The sequence below is a fragment of the Lygodium microphyllum genome, chromosome 27 (genome assembly GCF_053477565.2).
Source record: "Lygodium microphyllum isolate KBCC chromosome 27, Lygodium_microphyllum_v1.1.10, whole genome shotgun sequence".
Classification (NCBI taxonomy): Eukaryota; Viridiplantae; Streptophyta; class Polypodiopsida; order Schizaeales; family Lygodiaceae; genus Lygodium; species Lygodium microphyllum.
Window position 1 is genome coordinate 32,330,931 of NC_141161.1, and position 22,110 is coordinate 32,353,040.

Consider the following 22,110-nt stretch of genomic DNA (forward strand, 5'->3'; position numbering starts at 1 on the left):
GAGGATGGTATTGGAGGGATTTATTCTGGATAAACCCCCCGAACGCTGTTTGTCTTGAAAACCCGTGGCTTTGATTGAAGTTCCTTGTCTTTGAGTTGAAAGTCTTTAGTTTTGAGTTGAAGGTCTTCAGGCTTGTGGAATCAATAAGCGATCCGTGGATCTTGAGGTGTTGGGCATGGATCTTTGGATGATGAGGTTCCAAGATCTATGCCAATGGCAGTTCTTCCTTGACTTGGTTCGATCATGGTGGCCATCAGCAGAGGCAGATGGCTGGATGCCGGCGCATGAAAAGAAGTTTGCGTCATTAAAGGATGCCGTGGGTGATCTTCTTCTGCGGGTAGCCATTTCTTGAGAGTCGAACATAACCTGCAAGAAAAGTTGTGCATTCCCTAAGGGGTGTGTCTGCTCGCCGTGTAGTGTGTAGTGCTCGTGGCAGGGAACTGGGAGATGGGTCTAACCTTGGGTAAGCCCTTGGTAACGTCCCACACTTGAGGACCCAGTTTGTGCTTTGTTGGAGGTGCGGTGCGAGTCTTAGGGTGACAGGTCTAAAAGTCATGCCCTTGATGTGCCCTAAGCGTGAAGTGGGGGAGGGGGCTAGGGAGAACCCTAGGTGCAGTGACTGTGGTGCTTTTTTTTTTTTTTTGGTAATGATACATAGGCCTAATTGTCTTGATCAGAATGAGGAGGAGAAGGGGGTCGGATAGACTTGCTCAAAAATTGGCGACTTTGCATGTAATCTTTCAGATTCATGTGTACATGAAGGGAGGTGGTGGAGAGGAAGGGGTGGTTGCATCTAGTGAATTGGCTGTCGTTCATGTCTTCTAGGAGGGCTAGGCAAAAAGAGGGAAGGAGACTAGCCCTGATCATGAGACGAGCCATGGCGCAGTTATCTATAGCGTTAGGGTCAAAGAATAGGGGAGGCAGGCCGCACTCTTGTGGAGTCGGGTCCTGCTTAAGAAGTAGCCTAAGTAACCTAAGATAATTACAAGTGGTTATAAAAGCGGGGTCAGGACATGAGGAGAAGTCCGCAAGGAAGCGCATCATAGACTCGTCTAGGCGTTCTGTGGGGTAAAAAGAAGGGCGTGCTCAAAGGATACTATAGTGGAGTTATAAATAATGGGAAAGTCATACCGCCCGTGGAGGGTGGCATCAAAATCTACCCCTACCCTTCGAGGGTACGCCATGTAGGTAGGGTCGTTCTGCTCGAATGGCAGGGTATTACAAAACGCCATCCAAGCGAGCATGCTTATGTCGCATACTCGCCTTCTCCACAGGGGTTGGCTCTTGTAGTTTTGTACAGTGTGGGGGATTTCAAAAACCTTATCTTGCCAGTAGTCGGCTGCTTCTGTGCCCCAAGAGGTTGGGGTCTTTTCCCGCTCTTCAGCCATTTTTTCCCCAACCGGCCACCGACCGTGATTACCTCATCCATCACTTTGAGCGGCAGGACCCTCCACAGACTGTTGGGTAGGAGGAAACTGAAGGGGAATGGATCCTTTCCTAGTTCCTGTACCTCCCACACCACCAGTTCTGCGTGGAATCCTGCGGAAAGATCATCTGGGCATGGAGGGAGAGGTGCGGACAGTAGCACGACTGGATTGGCTCTTAGTTTTTGTCTGGCCTCCTCCACCAGCTTTTTGCGTCTTTCTTTAGAGATTGCTATTCTTTCTGCAAGCTAGGTCCCCTTGTGGCAGCTCTTGGGCCTACGGCGAGGGGGGTTGTGGGACTACGTCTTCCCTGAATCGATTCACATCGATTTCCAGCTCTGCTTCTTCCCCCTGTCGTTCTGTGTGTGCTGCTTCTTCCTCGAATCCGAGGGCGTCTATCTCCTGGGAGGTTAGGCCGGCTAGCATTAGGTACTTTCGCTGTTCATCCAAACTCAGCCTAACCTCCGCAGGTAATGGTGGCATCTGCAGTCCAGCGTGTAGGGCTTTCCTTGCCATGCCGAGCTTTCTTTGCATTGCCTCCAATGGTTCTCCTTGCGTTGCGTGCGTGATGTCTAGGATGGTGTCGAGGAAGGCCTTCTATTGAGTGCTAAAGGTCACTTGGGCTGCCTCCGCCTTGCTCTCCGCTATGATTTTCTCCTTTTCTGTCAGAGCAAGGCACCGCGCCAGTGTCTTCACCCTCTTTTCGTTGTGCGCAGCCCACTCCTCTGCCCTTTTGTTCATTACTTCCAAGCCCTCTCCCTGTCTTAAGGTTAGCATCATGAGTTTCTGCTCATAATCCTCTAGTTCCCTGACTAGCCTCTCTTGTTCTCCTCTTTCAAAGGTCAGCTGATCTGTCAGGCGCTTGAGTTCCTCCTGCTGCTCCTCCATGCCTCGTTTTCTTTTTTTGTCCCTGGCATTCAGCTCTGCCACAAGTGCATCAATCTGAGCAGATTGTGTAGCAAGCTCCTGGTACTGCACTATTAGGAGCTTGTGCTCTCTTTGCATGTTTACTAACTCTTGAGTCTCATTTTCGAGCAGTTGCCTCCAGTGTTCCTCCCTCTCATCCCTAGCCTTCAGTTCTTGTCTCAAATCTGCAATCTCCCGCTGCTGCAAGGCTATCATTCTTGTCTTATCCAGCTGGAAGGCGGCCACTGACTCCTTCTCGGTTGCTGCCAACTCAGCCACGGCTATCTTGCGTTCCTCCTTCGCTTTCTCCAATTGGGAGAGCAGCTCGGCAACATATTCGTCATAATTAGCCAATGGCGTCATCGTTGTGTAAATGGGCGAGGTTGAGGCTTTGACTTTTTGCTTTTTGGGCTCTTGCCTGGACTCCGCATCCGTGGCTAGCCTCTTTTGTCTTGTGGCCGTAGTCTCCATGCTCTGCCCCTGGCCCATCTCCTTGTTGATGAAATACTGCAGCCACGCCATGAAGTTTGACACATCTACACTAGTCGAGATGCTGGGGGTGATGGTGGTGAGTTCCGCGGAACGCACTAGGAGGGTAGGGATCGGATGGAGTGGGGCCTTGCCCTTGCCTTCAGGGACTGGAGGTGGCACAAACTTTGGCACCTGTGTGCTAGACCCTGGCTCCTCTTCTCTGTGCGGGCTCAGGTTCCTTAGTTCATCTACTCGGCACTGTTGTTCAATGGACCGGCGGGTGGCCTCCGCCAGGTCCTCTTCCTCCTTTCTTCGTAGCTCCTCCTCTTCCTCATGTGCTTTTCTCTTCCTTTTCTCCCCCCTTTTTTTTCTGCTCTTCCTTCTTTTTCCCTTTTTGTTCTTTTTCCCTCCTTTTCTCCTCTTCTGCTTCTTGTTTTGACGCCTCCTTTGCTTTCCGTAACTCCTCTTTTTCCCTCTCCTCCTCCTATCTCTTTGTTCTCTCTCTCTCTCCTTTGCTTCTTTCAGGGATTCCTTCTTTGCCCTTTTTCAAGTCTTCCCTTTCCTTCTTCATGCCTTCGTCATTCTTCTTCTTCCTCTGTGTCGCCTTCTTCTTCGTTGTCCTGATTGTCTTTTTGCTAGTCTGTCCCTCCCCTTCTTCTTCTATTTCCATTCTGTCGGTGGACCTGTCTTTGTCCTGGCGAGGAGGCAACCTCTCCGGCGTTTCTCCTTCTCCCTCCTCCGCCTCCTGTGCTTCCTTTACTGTCTCCTGGATGGGTGCAGTCAGGACTCCTCCGTACCCGATGAAGGAGGCCTTGGAGGAGGCTTTCTTCCTTTCCGTAACTTTAGAAGCCTGAGATTCTCCTCCTGTTGGTGCACTTCCTAGGGCTAGCGCTTTGGCCACTTGATCAATCGTTTTTCACACGTACCCATTCCAATCTACTTCTTCTAGGGTGTGGGCTGCTACATTCTCCAGCACTAGCACGCTAATTCGATGCATTAAGGAATTGTAACCCTGGCTGGAGAAGAGCACGTGCACCAACTCGGCCTGCAACCTGGCTTCTGTGTCAGGGATGTCCTGGATGCTTATGCCGTCATTCGTGAGCACCTCTTCCTTCTTCATTTTCAGCAAGGCATAAACATTCCTTTTTTGTCTCCTTTCTGTCATTAGTACCAATCCCAAAGCCTTCTCCACCAAGGCTGGATCCAACCGGACTTGCACCTGCTTTGCACCCTCTCCTTGGCCCACTGTTACAATGCCACCTTCTTGGTCCGAATTGTATGTTCTGAGGAGTTCTACGCATTTTAGGTGATCCGACTCCTGCGAGAATTTTTCAATATACTTTGTAAGGTTGCATTGTTCCACTACCCTCTTGGCTGCTTCCTCCTTGGCCACCACGACTTCGATGTTGTGGATGGTTCGGAACTTGAGCTCGCCGAAGGCGCGGTTCTCTAGATGGATGCGATACTGCTCCCTTTCCTTGTTTGTGAATGGGAGTCGATGGGCGCGGTCTTGCTGCAACATTTTCTGCTCCTGCCATAATTCATAACTTTCGTTAGCATTTTCCACATATCACTTTGCTATTTACGTGAGAATAAAAACTCTTGAATGAATTTCTTAGGAAGCCATTTTTTCATACTATATGCTTATGATTTTCACTACCTTTACTTTACTGTACCCCCTTTTTATTCATTTCCTATCTGATTCCTTTCACCTTCACCACATACCCACATACCCCTCCCCTTCCGGCTTAGAAAAGAATCCTTCCTAGGATTGGGGGTTAAAAGGTGAGGGGCTTTGGGCCTGTTAGGGTAAGAGTTACGTGTGAAGAAGCCACGTGTAGAATTTTGGATTGTATCCCAGTTGAGCATGACAATCAAGAGCAGACGGTTAGATGGAGACTTGTGAGATGTAGGTCAAGACATCGTGAAAGAGATCTCCAGTATTAAGGCGGTTGGCAACATGTAATTCCTCTTCCGTGAGGAATTGGTCAATGTAGGGGTGAGCGAGCACATGGTCGTCTAAATGCTGGTTGTGGGTGATGGCCAAAACCCTAAACGAGATAGGTGCCACATAAGTAGGGTCATATTTGATGGTTTTAACTGCCCTACATTGCTCAGCATTGGTCATTATCCGGCAACCTTTTTTCTCCCATTGGATTCTCAGAGCAAACCACTACTACAAGAACGTGGAAGGCGAGCTTGCCATCTGCGTGAACTCTTGCAACTCGTGTTCAGGAATAGAACGAGAAGGCTTACGATATGAAGTGATTAGTCTTCTCAGGGCAGCTTGCTCCTTTGAGATTTCGTCGTTTGCTATCAGTTCGGCAGCAAGTTTGGGGAATTTAGTGGTCATAAGTTCATATTCTTCCCAAGTGCATGGTAATGCACGAACATCCGAAGCAAGTGTTTTGTCAAGAAGACCTAGGTCTAGCCTCTCATAACTTCTAGCGAATGTAGTGAAAGTTTTGTCCAACATCTTGATGCAGGTTACTAAGTCATCCCCAGAAGTCACGACGAGGTCTTTAGCCAAGGAGAGAAAAGATCGTACAGCATAGGAAGGTTTAAGACCTGCTGGTGGGGATGGTGCAAATGGACTGGATAGTGGTGACTCCATCATTGGTGTCACAGGTTGGGCTTTGCACTTCGAAGCACTTTGAGGTGTTGTAGGAAGTTCTGGGGGCATGGGAGTTGTGCTGGGTTCTGAGTGAGCAGTCATGGGGGTTTTTAAGTTCTCTGGATTAGGTAAGTCTAAGGCTTGTGGTGTTTGCTTTGGTCGATAGATGAGCTGGGGCTTACTAGCCACAGCGGGCAATGGTTTGCTGACTATGCCCTAGGCACCACGCGTGCAAGCCTCCCTCACTGGGGTGAGATTGCTTGTAGATGAGCTTTTTAACTTGCCATTTTTAGGCACCCAAATCCAGGGGTTGCCCGCATAGTATCCTTGTGCTTGCAAGAGATCTTTGGGGATCCATCGCGGCGTGGTTGTGGGTCTACGTCGATAGCGCCGTGGTGACTGATTATTTTGGCATTTAGAATCACATTTAGGTGGTCTACCCGGATGTGGTCTTTGCCATTTTGGCACCCATATAAGCTTGCACTCCTTGTCCTTGTGAGCACTCTTGGTGGGTTTGGGCCTTAGGTCGAGAGCCTGGCATGAGGCCTTAGTTTTCATCTGTTTAGACTCGGGCTGAAGCGTGGTCGTAGGGGTTTCTATCGGTGGCTTCGTAATGTTGGAGGAATCAGGACAGCCCTTGCTGAAAGTCGTCACTATACGCACATTGCCTATAGCAAGATGAATGCAGTTTAGGTTGTAATCCACATTACAGTTCGTTTGCTTCTTGAAAGTACAACCCAATAGTGACACATTACCGGCTCTTTTAGTGTCGGGCTACACATGGAAGAAAGATGGTAAACTTTCAGACTCGATAGAAACAACTATCTTGCACTTCCCTAGGAGTGAATAAGCAGTACCCCCAAACGGGGTGAGTTTGGCATTAGTGAGCTGTAGTTTCGGTTGATCAATGCGTGTCCAATGGTCATGCGTCAAGATGTTGTAGTCGGCACCTTCATCAATCAAGGCATCGAAAGAATATGTCACTCCTGTTGTGACTGTGATTCGTAGATACGCCGGTGCCACTGCTTCTTCGTCCTGATCTGTAAGGTCGGTTATAGTAGCATTGCAGATGTTTATTGGGGGTTCTAGCATGGGTGGCTCATGTAATGGATGGGAAGGAGGATAGTACTTCTTTATGCGGTTGCCATTAAAAAAGCCTATTCCTTCGCCTTCAAGTGTCTCTAACTCAACATTCCCTATTCTACCAATCATCCGTACTCTAAAAGGCCCTAGCCCCCGAAACTTCATCTTCTGTTTATGTCCTTTTACAGAGTATAGCAAAACAAGGTCCCCTTGTTCAAAGTCTCATTGTTTGACATGCTTGTTAAACCACATCTTTCCTCGAGCCTTCTCACAAATCAGAGAGTGAGTGTTGAGGAGTCGGGTCTCCGTTAGGCGCTCTAGCTCTACTAAGCGATTGGTCCAAGCCTCTCTTCCCTCCCAACGCTCCTGGACTGCTATCCTTAAGCTAGGGATGAAGAATTCTAAGGGTAAAATGGCTTCAGTTTCGTACGTTAGCCTAAAAGGCGTCTGTCCTACAGCCGTTTTATAAGCCGTGCGATAGGCCCACAAGGCCGCCATTAGCTTGTTGTCCCAGTCACTTCTTGAAGTAGACACTACCTTTGTAAGCACGTTGACTAAGATTTTATTCGTGGATTCGGCTTGGCCATTAGCCTAAGGGTAATAGGGAGAGGACTTCCGATGAATTATTAGGAAGGTAGAGAGCAAGTGGAAAATCACCTCATTAATGAAGTGCGCGCCTTGGTCACTTACAAGTTCGATTGGATAGCCAAACCGTGAAATGACTTGCTCCCACAAGAACTTTGCAGTGGTCCTAGCATCATTCTTCCTCATGGCTCGTGCCTTTGCCCACTTTGTTAGATAATCGGTTGCCACTATGATGTAGCGAGCTTGGGAATATTGTGCCGCATGACTGATAGGTCCAATAAAATCGATGCCCCATTTTTCAAAGGGTTGCCGGGCTATGACAGGGGTAAACTCCATCTTGTCTTTCCACACAGGCACTTTGGTCCTTTGGCACTCATCGTAGTGCTTTACGAATTTAGCTGCATCGCGGAAAAGGGTGGGCCACCATAGTTGGGATTGCAGCACCTTTCGGGCTGTTGTGTCCCCGCTAAAGTGTCCTCCAGCGATTCCGCCATGTGCTTCTTTCAATGCATCGTGCATCTCGTGCTCACATACGCATCTGCGCAATAAACCGTCTCGTCCCAGCCTGTAGAGTTGGCCGGCTATCAATTGGTATGGCTGAATTTTAGGATAAGTCTTCTCAGCCTGGCCTTCTCAATGGGTCGCTCAGGTAGTCTGCTCTCTAGTACTTGCACTATGTCATCGGCCCAATATGGCATCAGATCAGCTTTGAACAATTCTCTCTCGCTAGACAGGTTAAAGAGATGAGCATCCAGTAAATTGTCAGGTATGCCTTGTCCAGCGGCTTCTCCTGTGGGTATGCGGGACATGTGGTCAGCCATGTAATGCTACTTTCCTTTGCGTACAACCACAGAGAAGTCAAACTCCAGTAGAAAGAGTAACCATCTAGCTATGCGTCCATAGCGCAAGGCTTGTTCACAAGATACAGTAAGGCTTGATGGTCAACAAAGAAGACAAAGGGAGTGGCCAACAGGTAATGCCTAAATTTCTTTACCGCAAATACCATGGCCAACCCCTCCCTTTCTGTCATGGAATAGTTCGTCTCAGTCTCTGTGAGCTGCCTACTGGCAAAACTGACCGGGTAATCTAAGTTATGTTCACCAGGCTGGCATAGCATGGCTCCAATAGCGAACTTAGAGGCGTCTATATGTACATGAAACGTTATGTTCCAGTCTAGGGCTCGTAAGATTGGTGCAGTAGTAAGAGCCTTTTTCAACTCCTCATATGCGCACTGGCATTCCTCAGTCCACTCAAACACTATCAACAGCTTGTACAATGGTCTAGCAATTAGTGAGTAATTTAGTACAAAGCATCGATAATATCCAGTGTGTCCTAAGAAGCATTGAACTCCCTTGTAGTTATCGGGTGACGGTAAGTCAACAATGACTCTGACTTTAGAAAAGTCAGTGGCAATGCCGTTCCTTGACACTACGTGCCCTAAAATGCATCCGTGTTTCACCCAGAACTGGCACTTTAAGGGGTTCAACGAGAGGTGGTACAACCTACACCTTTCAAAGACAACTCTCAATTTCTCTAGGTGGTCGGCCCAACTAGAGTGTAAGCACAAGTCGTCTATGAACACTTCCAGTTCGCGCCTAAGCATGTCCTTAAAGATAGTGCACATTAGGTGTTGAAAAGTCGCAAGTGCATTCATCAGCCCAAAGGGCATGACAATGTAGGCGAATACACCCCATTCCATGGCAAAGGCAGTCTTGTGCTTGTCATCGGGGTGCACTTGCACTTGATTATAGCCCGAGAAACCATCCAGAAAGCTGTAGGCTTCTTTACCTGCTACCCTCTCAAGCATGTGCTCGGTGTAAGGTAAAGGATAGTTATCCCTCTTTGTAGCAGCATTCACTTTCTTGTAGTTCATGCACACTCGGATTTTTCCGTTTTTCTTCATGACAATCACGATAGGTGATACCCAGTCCGTGTGCTTGATCTCATATATGAATCCTGCCCTCATGAGTTTATCAATCTCCTCTTTTACTGCATGGGCGTGTTTGAGATTCATGGGGTAAGGTCATTGTTTCATTGGTACTGCATCATGGACCATTGGGATATTATGAGTCACAAACCTAAGGTCGACTCCCTTAAGTTCATCCAATGTCCAGACAAATACGTCAATGTACTCTTGCAAGAGTGCAACAAGTTTGGTCTCCTCATCCTCCGTCAAGTCATCTACAATGAACACAGGTCTTGGCTTTTCACCTTCCCCAGCCAAGTTAACTTCCTTGACTTTGGCAGGTCCCTCGATCAGTTCACTAGTTTGGCCTTGTCTTTTCGCACCTAGCAGAATCACCACTCTGTCACCCTTTTTAAATTTTGTAAACCGTTTGGGTAGATCCTACGGTTTCTTTTGCCTTTCTGCTTTCCTTTAGTCTCCTACACCTTAGGTGGACTGGCAAGTCTCCCTTGGTGCGTTTGACCTTAGAAGGTTGTGGTATCTCGGGATCACTCTCAGTGCTGACTTCCGACTCTGAGTTAAACTCACACCCCTCACTTGAGGAAGGTGTTTCCCCAGGGGGTCGTAGTTCAGTAGGTGCATCCGTCTTGAGCACTAGGATTACCCATGGTCGTGCCACTCCGGCTTGCTCGTAATCCACGGCTCCTATGCTTTCTAGCCAGGATCTATCACACTCCATTCGCATGACTCCTTTTTTGTTCTGACTGGTCCTTCCTCTCCTAGGCCTCGAGTCTGCCCTGATTTATTCTATCACTTTTCCTTCCGTGTCGTACTCTATTGTATCTATCTCTTCTTCACTCTCCTCTCCCATAGAGCGACAGTCCTCATACTCCTCATCATCAGAGTCATGTCCTTCTGACTGCTCATCATCACCTAAGCTTTCCTCTCCAGTCTCCGTGTCATTAGTAACTAAAGCCCAGTTATATAACAAATTCAGGTCGTGGACCTTGGTCCATTTCCATTCTGGCTTAGCTAATAGATCCCGTAGAGGTTTTAGTTTAGTAGCCAAGTTGCCTTTCAGTTTATTGGTTAGATACTCTACGATTTCTTGAAGCTCTAGTTTATTGCTGGGGATATGGAATGAGGCTGGTTTGCCTGAGTTGAGTGAGCTTCCTGCCATCATGTAGAGTGGCACAAGTGGCTCCTTAATTAGCATGGTTGCGGCTTTAGCAGCCTGCTGATATAATTCTTCCTCATCCGAGAATGGCAGGTCAATGGTTGCCAAAACGTGCATCCAATCCCTCTCATCCTCAGGGCAAGGAATATATTTAGTGAGTGATCCATAGGGTTTGGTCGTTTGGGTATCGCCTTTCAGCATAGCTGAGATGGCATCCAGGTCAACAGGGGTCATCTTCTAAGTGTCCATCTCTACCCTCACTGCACTAGTTCTATTCCCTAGGAAAATCAAACCATCGCCCCAGTCCTCAATGACACGCGCATTCCTCATCCAAGGTCGGCCTAATAGTATGTCGTAATCCACTCCCTTCATGACAATGAAGTTTACGAAAAACTGCACACCGGCAATCTTTACTGGTCAATTCTTTAAGACCCTGAATGGTCTTACCTTCATCCCATTTGCTAAGGTGACATTAAACCTGGCAGTCTCCACAGGAGGGTTTCCCCATGCCTCTAAGACTGCATGGCTTAGTACACTAACACCTGTGCCTGTGTCTACGATTCCTTTTCGCGTCATATCTCCTAAGGCTAGGACGGGTAAAACTGCATGCATTTCAGTGCCTTCCCAAAAAGCATTGATGTGCAAAGACTTAGGATTTGAGTGTAGAGTTAGACTTGGGATCTGTGTAACTGCATCATGACCTTGTGGATCAGCACCCCCAAGTCTTGTGTGTCCCTCCATTGAGTCTTTTAACTCCTGCCACAAGGAATGATTTTGCCTAAGCAAATCTTCCAAGCTTAGAGTTATTGGAGTAGACAACAAGGTTGTGAGGAGGCTACTGGGCTCTTGTCTTCCCTTGAGGCTAGCATTTCTAGGCCATGCGTTCTGTCTGCCCTGGCAAGTTTCCCCTTGGCCTTGCTGCTGAGTTGCCCCCAGTGGTGCAGGTATACTCGCAACTTGTGGTTTTGAAGGTGAGACTGGTGTGCTCACGCTGGAGAAATCGTCAATGGGATATTCTAATATGGGTTCAGCATCCCTGAGGTGCTTTTGGGCGTCCTTGACCCACTCCTTGACATTAGCTATAGCCTCGACTTGCCGTTTGGGGTGGGGATATTCCCCTACCTTGGTACTCCCTAGCTCGGCTGTCTTAGGAGCTGAGGTCTCCGCCTCTGTGTCTGTGACCTTCTTTCCCGTTACTAACGTAGTCGCTTCCTCAATTTTAAGAGTTATCTTTGCATCGGTTCTCTTTTTCCATCTCCTCCAACTTTTCTTTCCTATTGAGGTTGCGTCAAGGTTACTTGGCCCTGGCAAGGAGATGCCTGCCTGTTTTGTTTGAGCTCGCATCATAGCATGTAGTGGGATGGGCATATCCTCACTACCAAAGATTTCCACTCCAAAGAGTCCCAAAGGCACCGATGGCATGTTGGCAGAGCTGGTTGATGGCTTCCGCCTAGGACAGTCAGGAAACAGATGTGTGATTCCACACTCTGTGCATCGGAGATCCGCTTTGTCCCTATTACCTTGCTCTTGTTCTGGGCAGCGTGATGAAATGTGGCCTGGGTGGCTGCAAATCCAGCATGTGACTGGATCTTGGCTTGGCCCTCCAAAGCCTCTGCCTTTTCCTCTTCCTAAAGCCATCACCAGCACTGGCCAATAGTCCATCAGGACTAGGTTGCCCTCCTCGTCATAGGATATGTACGGGTTGACATATGTTTCTTCCTCATTAGGCTCCTCCACAAAGTGAACAGGATCATCGCTAGATAGGTGGGTTACAAAAGGCCCTGGTGGTCTGGGTATACCAGTTGGGTTCATCTCCAGCCTAGGCACGGCAGGTCTTGAGTCAGTCGGTGCTGGAAGAGCTAACTAGGCTCTCCTCCCAAAGAAATTAGGTGGCCTATTACCTAAGTATGAAGGATTGTACTGCTGGGCGTATGGGAATCTCCTCGGCATTCTACAATGCACTGCATCATGCCCGAATCTACCGCAATTTGAGCATGGCCGAGATCTAGGATCTTGGCACTCAATTGGGAGGTGATTGCCGCCGTAGTACATACATTGTACATGTGATCTCACAGGCTTCCTTACCAGCTCTTGCAACCGTGCAATCTCCATTCTCATTTCTGCCATCCCCTGGTCGTAGTCTACTCTCTTTCCCTTATCCTGTGCACTAGCAGTTGCTTTTTCCCCCGAAGTAGTTGATCTCTCAGGGTCCCTCTGGCTCGCACTTTCTCGGTTGGTAGTCCTCATCCTGCGTTCCCTAAGTTGATCGTCTACGCGTATTGCCTCTTCGAAAACTCCAGCTAGCACATCTCGTTGCAAGGTGGAGTTACTGGCCAAAGCCTTGTAGAGCTCCTCACTCCGAATCCCGTTCATGAACACTGTAGACACTACCCTCTCGGTAGGTCGCTCATTGGCAGGGATCCTTTTGTAGAGGCTACACATCTTAGTGACGTAATCCCTAACGTCCTCCTTCTCCCTTTGATCGATATTCATCAACCTAACGATGAGGTTATCCGAATACCCTGCCTCTGAAAACCTCTTGATGAAGAGGCCCTTAAAGCGAACAAAGTTCGTACGTTCTGCATCATCTAGACTAGAATACCAGGTCCTCCCCTTATCGCCTAAGCACAGGCCGAAAGCTTGAGCTCGCTGTGCAAGGTCAGTAAGACCGTTTGCCTCACATGCTTGCTCGAACTGCTCCATGAAGCTGTACAGGTCACTGCCAGGTTCGTATCTAGCTAGTTGTTTTGCTACGACGGGATTCTAGCTTGCCCTTTAGCCCCTTGCGTGACTCCCAATCCCAATAGTAGCACGGTGGCTAGGGCAGTAGCTCTCTATTCAACAGACATGTTGTCCAAGAGTCGCTTTGCTACCAGTTCGCTCAATGTCATGTCAGCCTCTGCTGTCCGTTCCCTCTCTACATTCGGTCCAAATTTGGCCGCTCCAGATAGGTCTAGCACTCGTCTAGCCTCGTATATATCTACGTCTTGCTGTAGCCTTCTAGCCCTTTGCTCATGGTTGTAGGCAATTATGCCTTCTAGCACTCTCTTGATTGATGTTCTCTCTTCCTCCAGGTTTGCTACCACTTCCTCTACAGGTCTGCCCTGGATCACGGTCCTAGTGAGTAGATCATAGTTGTGGACCCGTTTTTTCCTGGATTGAGGTTGGAAATTCTCCTAAGTGCAATTGGTCCTTTCCTCATTCGCCTCTTGATCCCGACATTGTTTTTGCTTCCAGCTCCATGAGGTTGTCAATAAATCCAAGCAGCTCTGGCAGCATCCAATCCTTTATCTTGTTGCTTCCCGTGTCTTCGTGTCTTCTCCAGGTCCTACTAGTAGGGCACATAGGCACTTGTCTAAGTCTTGGGGTCGTCTCCTACTAGTGGGTTCCTTAAGTGATTTATCTGAGCGAGTTCCTTTGATTATTGAATACAAACCTCAATTTATGGTCACTCAGTGAGTGTGTTGTTTCTCGTGTACTTGTGCCCAATCAGGCTTTCAGCTTTCTTAAGTGTACTTCAAGTGCAGAAATTCAATGTGAGTGCCGCAAGCAATTCCTCGGCATCTTACTCACTCTCGCTCGTTTCGGGCCTGATAGGCTTGTAGGTCCATTTTCCGGCCGTTTAGTCAAGGTTTATGGTTTCCTTGTATGTTGCCTTGTTCGCTTCCGGTCGATCAAGTTTTACGGTTTAGCGGCTCGCGTCCAAGTCCTTGGGTCCCTCAACTGTCTCCTGCTAGCCGCTAAGCGGCTGTGTACTACAATTTCTCTTATCACGTGTGCCAGAATCAAGTTCTGAATGCCCGAAGGTTTCGACAAGTTGCGCTAATGTGTATTTGTCGAGTCGGGTCAAATTTCTGACAGATTTGACAAAAAGTTGTACTCGGACCAACTGGTCTGAATTGCAGGGTCCGAGTTGCGATCACTTGGATGGGCCGAGGCACGGGGTCAAGGGCCGAATTTTCGGATTTGACTCGGACGGGCCGAGGCAGGTTCGGACAGGGTAATTCGGCCGGGCCGAACGGCGCTTGGCCGAGGGCCGAATCCCGGGTGTGGCCAAGTGCCGAATTCGAGACTCAAACGGGTCGCTCGGATGGGCCAAGGGCCGGATGTGCCACGTGGCAAAGAGCTTTGACTCGGACGCCCGAGTGGGTTAACTCAGACAGTTGCCTCGGACGGGGGCCGAGGGCCGACTAGGATTTGGCCAAGTGGGCCGAGTGACGAGGGCCGAGGGCCGATTTTGGGACTCAGCCTAGGAGATGCCACTCGGACGGGCCAAACGCGGCGCACGTAACCCGCGCGAATGCGAATTCAATCGTTTCACCCAATGTAGACCGGCGCCATGGTCATGCACTTCCAGATTCTATCTAGGGAAGGAGAGGGAGAGATTTGTATACCTGAACGGGTTGGTAAGTGCGTCGGTGATGCGATCGAATCACACGGGCTGGGGCTCTCTAGCTCTCTCTCTCTCTCTCTCTCTCTCTCTCTCTCTCTCTCTCTCTCTCTCACTGAAATGGCACAAATGAGCTCTCTGTTGGCCTCCTGGCTCTTATATGCCTTCCCAAATGCGGCGTTGACGCCCCCGATCGCTCTTTTGTCGATCTTAGGCCTCATTAAAGAGCATTTTGCGCATTTTGCACGATTTTTTCCTGTTTTGCCCTGTTTTGAAACAGTAAACCCTACCCTTTTCCGGTTTGATTTCCTAACTCTAACCTACGCTAAATGCAACGAAGATCGAAGGCAAAAAACTGAAATAGATCCTCCATGCTTTCCAATCATCAACAACCAAAATATCCCAAAATACTTCCTTGTTTTGAAGATTAAAAACACCCAACTTCCTACCTATCTCAAGCTCCGTTTCGAGGATGAGTACCCTACTTCGATGCTTGATATGAGGCGCGCAAGTGCTCAAGCTTGAATCCATGGTCCCAGCAACGGAACCAGAATGTGGGAGCTTTCGCTCAACCGCCAAGACCCACGGACCGCTTATTGTTTCAAGCATTCCAAGCGAGCTCTAATGGCTATCTCTCACCTAGCCGACGCGCCTCAGATCCTACGAGTGTAGTGAACTTACCTTGATGCTTAATCGAGTACCCTCCTCTCTCTTGCACTCCAGTAGCTCCACGATTCTTGATGCTAGCTCAAGCATCCTCAAGCCTCCCCCATCTCCAAGCTCCATCCTCCATAGCCGCGTGCGCAAGGGAAGAGAAGAGAAGAGAAGAGAAGAAGAGAAGAGGAGATGGTGAAGAGCTTTACCCTCTTGATCCCTCACTCTCACACACACTCACTCCCTCACACTCTCACACTGCCTCTCTCAAGAGCACACACAAGCAAGAAGGAGAGAAGAAGAGAGGAAGAAGAAGACTCTTTTTGCCACACACCAAAGAATGAGCTTCTCATTCACTTTTCAACTTTATATACAAAGCCCTAAATCTTTTTTGGGCGGTCATTCCCTTTTCCCTCTCTTACATGGCTGGGCCCTTTTTCCCATTTCCCACCATTCTAATTTATCATATTCCCAACTAATGCGTACACTTTGCACAGGAGCGAGCCTGGCACTCTTTTACAAAGATTTGGGGGTGCTTCCGCATTTTAATTCTTTTGTTGCCTCGGGCCGACACTGAAGCTTCTTGAGGGTCGTGCTCGAACATTTGAATTTTTAGGACTGGCTCCCGGTCAAGGCGCCTTTTTCTGCTTTTATCCTGCGCCTTTTTTGCTTTTTCCATTTTTTCCATTTTCCACTCCTCTGTGCTACGGGAACACGGTAACATCTACTCTCTCCATAACCCGAGAATCCATCAAACCCCAATCTTTTTCCTCTCTCCCCTTTGAATCTCTCACTCCTCTTCTGCTCTAAACCTCTGTGGTAGACCTTCGACTCCCAATACGACGACAATGGATGACACGCAAGCCCCTCCCCCCAGGCTAACTGATGACACACGCGAGAGAGAGAGAGAGAGAGAGAGAGAGAGAGAGAGAGAGAGAGAGAGAGAGAGAGAGAGAGAGAGAGAGAGAGAGAGAGAGAGAGAGAGAGAGAGAGAGAGAGAGAGAGATGGACATTTACTAGTTTGTTTGTTGTAGGCAAGAGCAGCACGAGCATGCACGATCATAGGTAGGATCAATCTGTCACAGGAGTAGCAAGAACAAAATGCAGGCAAGACCAGGATGGCACAATAGAGATTGAGAATCTTTCAATCAATACCACACTTGGTCGTAATGACCATGAATGTCCTTTCCATGCAATACACGATTTAATTTGTCTTTGGTGAATTGATGATGGGCCATTGTAGCATGTGATTGGAAAAAAAAAAACTTGGTGTGCGACTCTCTTCTCTTGTGCAAAGAAGGGTGTGTGGGAGTGAGGTGGAGCGCCACCCGCAAAAAGAAGATTACTTGGCGCCAAACCAACCCTTTGGGGCAGTTTTGGCACCAATGGTAACATTACCACTTATGGATACACACGTGGAGGCTTCAAGACTCTCCTCCACCACATTCTCAACGGATAAGGCCTTGGTCCCCAAGGATAGCCAACATGCCACAATAGGTGCTCATGCCAATAGTCTAGTCATCCCGCCTCCATCTCGCAAGGGCTAACCCCTAATCCCCCTCAAACGAGGGCTATGACAGACCATGTCAAGATATCTCCTCTCCATCATGGAGCTAACACCCCCCCCCCCTCGCGGGTCCTAAAGTAGCTCCGTCCCCCACCCCACTTATTTTGGCACGTTTGCGTCCTCTTCATCCATAATGGATAGGACAATGGCGTCTCACTCCCTATCTACTAATCACCAAGGAAGATTCCCTATCAAGGATCCTAGATCTAGAGGAACCATGGCAGAGGTATATAGTAGCACATACAATCAGAGACCCCACCCCTCTCTGTTGTAGCATCAATTGTCCCAGCATGCCGAGAAAGGGAAAAGCTTCACTCCCGCGCCTGTGGCCCAACCGTCCCCACTTAAGCAAGAAGTCCTTAAAGGCCTTGCCAAGTACTAGCAAGAAGTGCTCAGGAAAGGCACTATGGGAAGTTCTGGCATGCAAACTTCAGGAAGATCCGGACCTTCTGCCCCTACGCCAAATGCCACCCCCCCCCCCTCGACCCCCAATCGATTCCAACAAAGAAACAGACCAAGAAGGTACATTCTCGGTATAGATCCCAAACGAGGGCGTCTTTCATTGGATAAAAGAGTATCAAGCTAGAGCATTGTATGGTCATTGTCACAGGCCACATTCGCCAATAGAAGTCCTTAGAGCTTGGATGAGAGATCATTGCCAGCCCCTCGATATCAGGGTACTGTATGCTAGGTATCTTCCCAACAACTACATCCTATTCCTTTTCGAATCCCACCAAATGGCCATCTAGGTCATGTCCTTTGGACAATGGATGCTCAAAAGCTCCACATTAACCGTTTTTAGGTGGGATGAATCCTTTGACCCTCTCGGTCCCAAGCTGAGCAAAATACCTATATGGGTCGAGTTCTCCAACCTCCCTGACCATTATTACCCCTTCCTTCACTCCATAGCTGCCACCATAGGCAAAATCCTAGGGCAACACCCTTACTCAGACATAAACCTGAGATGGCACCCCCAAGTGCTAACCGAGGTAGACCTGAGTAAAAAATTGCGCAACTTCGTCCTAATCAAGAATGACAGAGGGGACATTCTAAGCAAGAAATTGTTAACAAGAACCTCCCCAATTCTTATTTCAAATGTCACAAACAAGGTCATTTCATCAAGGATTTCCCCGAATGGGCTAAAGAAGATGATGGTAGTAACTCGAAATCAGGGGCTCAAGAAGTACCGGAAGCTGATGGTAATAAGGAAAAAATCGATAACTTCCAATTAGTTTAGAACAAGAAATCAAAATGCTCCAAACCAAAGGGTAAGGGCAAACATGCCTCCATTTTAGCCTCTAGTAATAGATACTCTCCATTGCTTATGAGTTTGGAGGACTCTGAAACACAGTTCATGATTAAAGGCAAAGCACACCCACTTATGTCAGATTCAGATGAATCAGGTAACGGGGATTTTATTGATGGTTGTCAGTTTTTCAACGAAACGGCCAGCTCTGTCGATCGTTCAGAAAAGGACTCGGTAATTAAGCCCCCTCCACAAGGTGCGACCATGCAGGAAGGGGAGGACCTAGAAGAGGAAGAGGAAGAGAGTCTCCCCTCCTCCAACCATAATGAGGGCCATCATGAGCTCAAACCCCCTAATAAATTAAGGATAGAAGATCACAAAGAAGAATATAATGGGCAGATTGGCCCCACTCCGATGGAGACGAACAACAATAGCAGCAAACGGCGGCATTTTAAGGTAGCTATCGGGTCGGTAGCCCTATGAACACGCCGAGGAAAGACCAAGGTAAGAAACCAAATAAATTAGGTAAAAAATGAATAACTTAAAGATTGTCTTGTATAATTGTAAAGGACTCTCAGAAAAGTCCATAGCTTTAGTAATTCACAATTGGCTATTTCAGAATGCCATTAACCTTGACATCATTTGCCTCCAAGAAGTCAAAACAATTGGTAAGCATTTGGAGAACAACCTCCACTCCATTATTAAAGAATATACATGGTACTCAACCATTCACAGGGGGGGCAGGAGGAGCTATAATCGGTGTTTACTCCAAACTGCAACCTTACATAAAAGAAGTTCTCATGGATCTAGGCAGCTGTTGGGTCGGTGTTAGGATCAAGGATTGTGAGGAGTTTGCAGTAATCTCGATATATGCTTGGGGAATGAATAAAGATAAACCTAGAATATGGGACTCGATTAAATTTCTAGACTGCTTGATAATCCTTCAGGGGATTTCAATTTTGTAGAAAAATTAGACGATCGATTTGAAGCTAAGGGAAACATGATCTCAGGTAAGGAAAGAGACTGTTGGCTTAGTCTCAAAGGGTTCCAGAGCCTAATTGAGCCTAACCCAAAGGCTAACTTCACATGGTCAAATAATCAATGTGGGAGCCTCCTAAGGAAAGCCTCCTAAGGAAAGCCAGACTTGATAGATTCTATGTCAAATTAGGATTGCTCTCCACCTTTGTTGATGCCAAGACCAAGACATGGCACAACATTACCCTCTTCGACCATAAACCAGTCCAACTTACCCTGTCCACAGTTGGTCACATTGTTAGAGCAGGGTGGTTTCACGTAGATCAGTCCCTGTTCTAGTTGAACTTCGTCCAAAAACCCTTAGAGGACATATGGAGGTGGAACTTCACACTCCCACTTACCACAGTTAAGGCCTGGCAATCAGCAATAAAGGACACCCAAAGATTCATGAGAGAGGCCAAACTTCAAGTTACTTAACAATGAAGGGACAAAAGAAACCTGATCTACCAAGAGGTTATCTTGCTGGAAAAGCAGTGGAAGAGAGACAGATCAAAGTGCAAGATAAACTATTGGAAACTAAAAGTTGGCTTTGTCATGAAGAACTAACTGAAGTCAAATCCCTTCAGGTGTACTTTCGTGAATGGAGGGTGGGAAAAACAGATCGTCCCACAAAAGAACAATTTAAGTTACTCAAGCTTAAGAAGGACAGGGACAAAGTCCCACTCATAAAAAACGACAGATCTCAAGTTGTCTCACAAGAGGAAAACCTTGAGATTGTCTTCGATTACTTCTCAAAGATAAGGAAATAGAATTAAGCAAAACCATAGACTCTCTCTCAAAAGAAAAATCTCCAAGCCTTGATGGCCTCCCCAAAGAATTCTTTCAAGAATTCGAGTGATTCCTCCTCTCCCCTCTTACTAGGGTTTGGAAGGAGGCTATAACTAAAGGGACTCTTCCTTTGTGCATCAATGAAGGGGTAGCCAGGTTGATTCATAAGAAGGACTCCAAGGAGGACCTAGCTATTTGGAGACCAATCACGTGTTTGTCAACAGCCTATAATTTTTTTGCCAAAACTCTTGCTAGAAGGCTAAATGCCCATCTAGATAAATGGATCAGACGTGAACAAAAAGGCTTCATCAAAGGTAGGTACATATTAGACGTAATTATAGGACTGTGGGAGGGGCTGGAGCATGCCTAGAGAACCAATCAAGACATTCTCTTCCTTAAGATCGATTTTGACAAAGCATATGATAGGATAGAGTGGGACTTCATCGTACAGTCCCTCCACGATATGGGTCTCGGGCATAGATTCATCAAAGATGTTAGTGTGCTGTTCGGCAACACTACAGCTAGAATATCCATAAATGGAGAGCTTACCAAACCTTACATCCTAAGAAGATTTGATCCAACAGGGATGTCCCCTGGCATCTCTACTGTTCGCCATAGCTATGGATGCATTAGGATGGCTATTAGAAGACCAACTCATCCAGGGCAATATCCAGGGTATCCAACTTCCAAACTTAGTTAGACAGATGCTACTTAACCTGTTTGCAGATCACACAAATGCCACCATTAGGAATGATGATCTCTCACTTAAAATCTTCTGGATGTGCCTCCACAAATTCTGTTTGGCTTCAGGATCTAAAATAAATCACACTAAGATAGGCATTTGGTCCATGCTAGACCCCCCGCCCCAATGGCTGTTGGATGAAGGTTGCCAAGTCATCCTATAAGGGAAAAATTTCAGGCTTATAGGTATTCCGATGGGATTTGGTGTCACATTAAAACAAAGATGGTAGTGGGTAATGGACAAGCTAAGTGTTAAGTTAGACCGTTGGAAGGGCTTCCAAAATAGGATGGCCGCGAGGAAGCTTGTCCTACATCACTTTGTATACTTAGCCTATATCTACTTTCTTCCTTGCTGGAAACCTAGTAATACACACCTTAAAAAGTTAGATGCCTTGTGTAGGACCTTTTTGTTTTGGGGGGGGGGGGGAACTTTCATGGATATAAAATATCTAAAGTAGCTTGGAATACTTGCACACTGGGAAAAAAAAGGGGTGGCATGGGCTCCCAGATTTAAAACTCCTGGCATCTAAACTTGCTGCAAAATGGATCATTAGAAGCTAGCTTCTACCGAAGGACGACTGGGCCATACTCTTGAATCATAATTTCCAAAAAGTAGTAGTCTATGAGGGGACTACCTTCCAAAATTTACTGGTCATCAACATCTTCTTCAGTCAAGCATGTTTCTATATCAAAAAACCTTCGGAACTTCTTAGGAACATGTGGGAGGCTTGGCTACAATATAAGATAGAGTACCCAATTGAAATTAAAAGACAAAAAATTTAAGCATGGGCACCGAATGACTCAGTTTGGTTCAGCCTTACTGTACCCCCAATCAAGGAAGATGTAGCCAAAACAATAGGTAAACTCCAAAAGAAAGGCATCCACATGTGGAAGAACTTGTGGGATATCACACATAAGACTTGGAAAACACCAACAGTTCTCAAAATAGAGTTCAGACTCAATAATCAAGACCTTGATACAATCAAGGATATAATTAATGTATGAGATGCTTCTAATTCTTGTTGGATGCTTAGAACTGCAGGTTAAAGTAGAGGACATCTGCTGGAAAGGAAGATCTCAACTCCTCCCCCTCCCGCCCCTTCAATGGATGGACACAAGACTAGTGGGTAAGCTCAATAAACGGTGGAACATGCAGTGGTCAGAAGTTCAATGGTACTACCGGTTTGAACAAGCATGGGCGGTCTCCCTCCCCCCTAAGCAATCAATTTTGTTATGGACTATCCTTCCTCATGCTGTGTGGACTAATGAGAAGCCATCCCTTATTGGCAAGGGGAATGGACTATTCCCCAAGTGTGGTCACCGGAAGGACACAAGACTAGTGGGTAAGCTCAATAAATGGTGGAACATGCAGTGGTCAGAAGTTCAATGGTACTATCGGTTTGAACAAGCATGGGTGGTCTCCCTCCTCGCTAAGCAATCAATTTTGTTATGGACTATCCTTCATCATGCTGTGTGGACTAATGAGAAGGCAACCCTTATTGGCAAGGGAATGGACTATGCCCTAGGTGTGGTCACCGGTTAG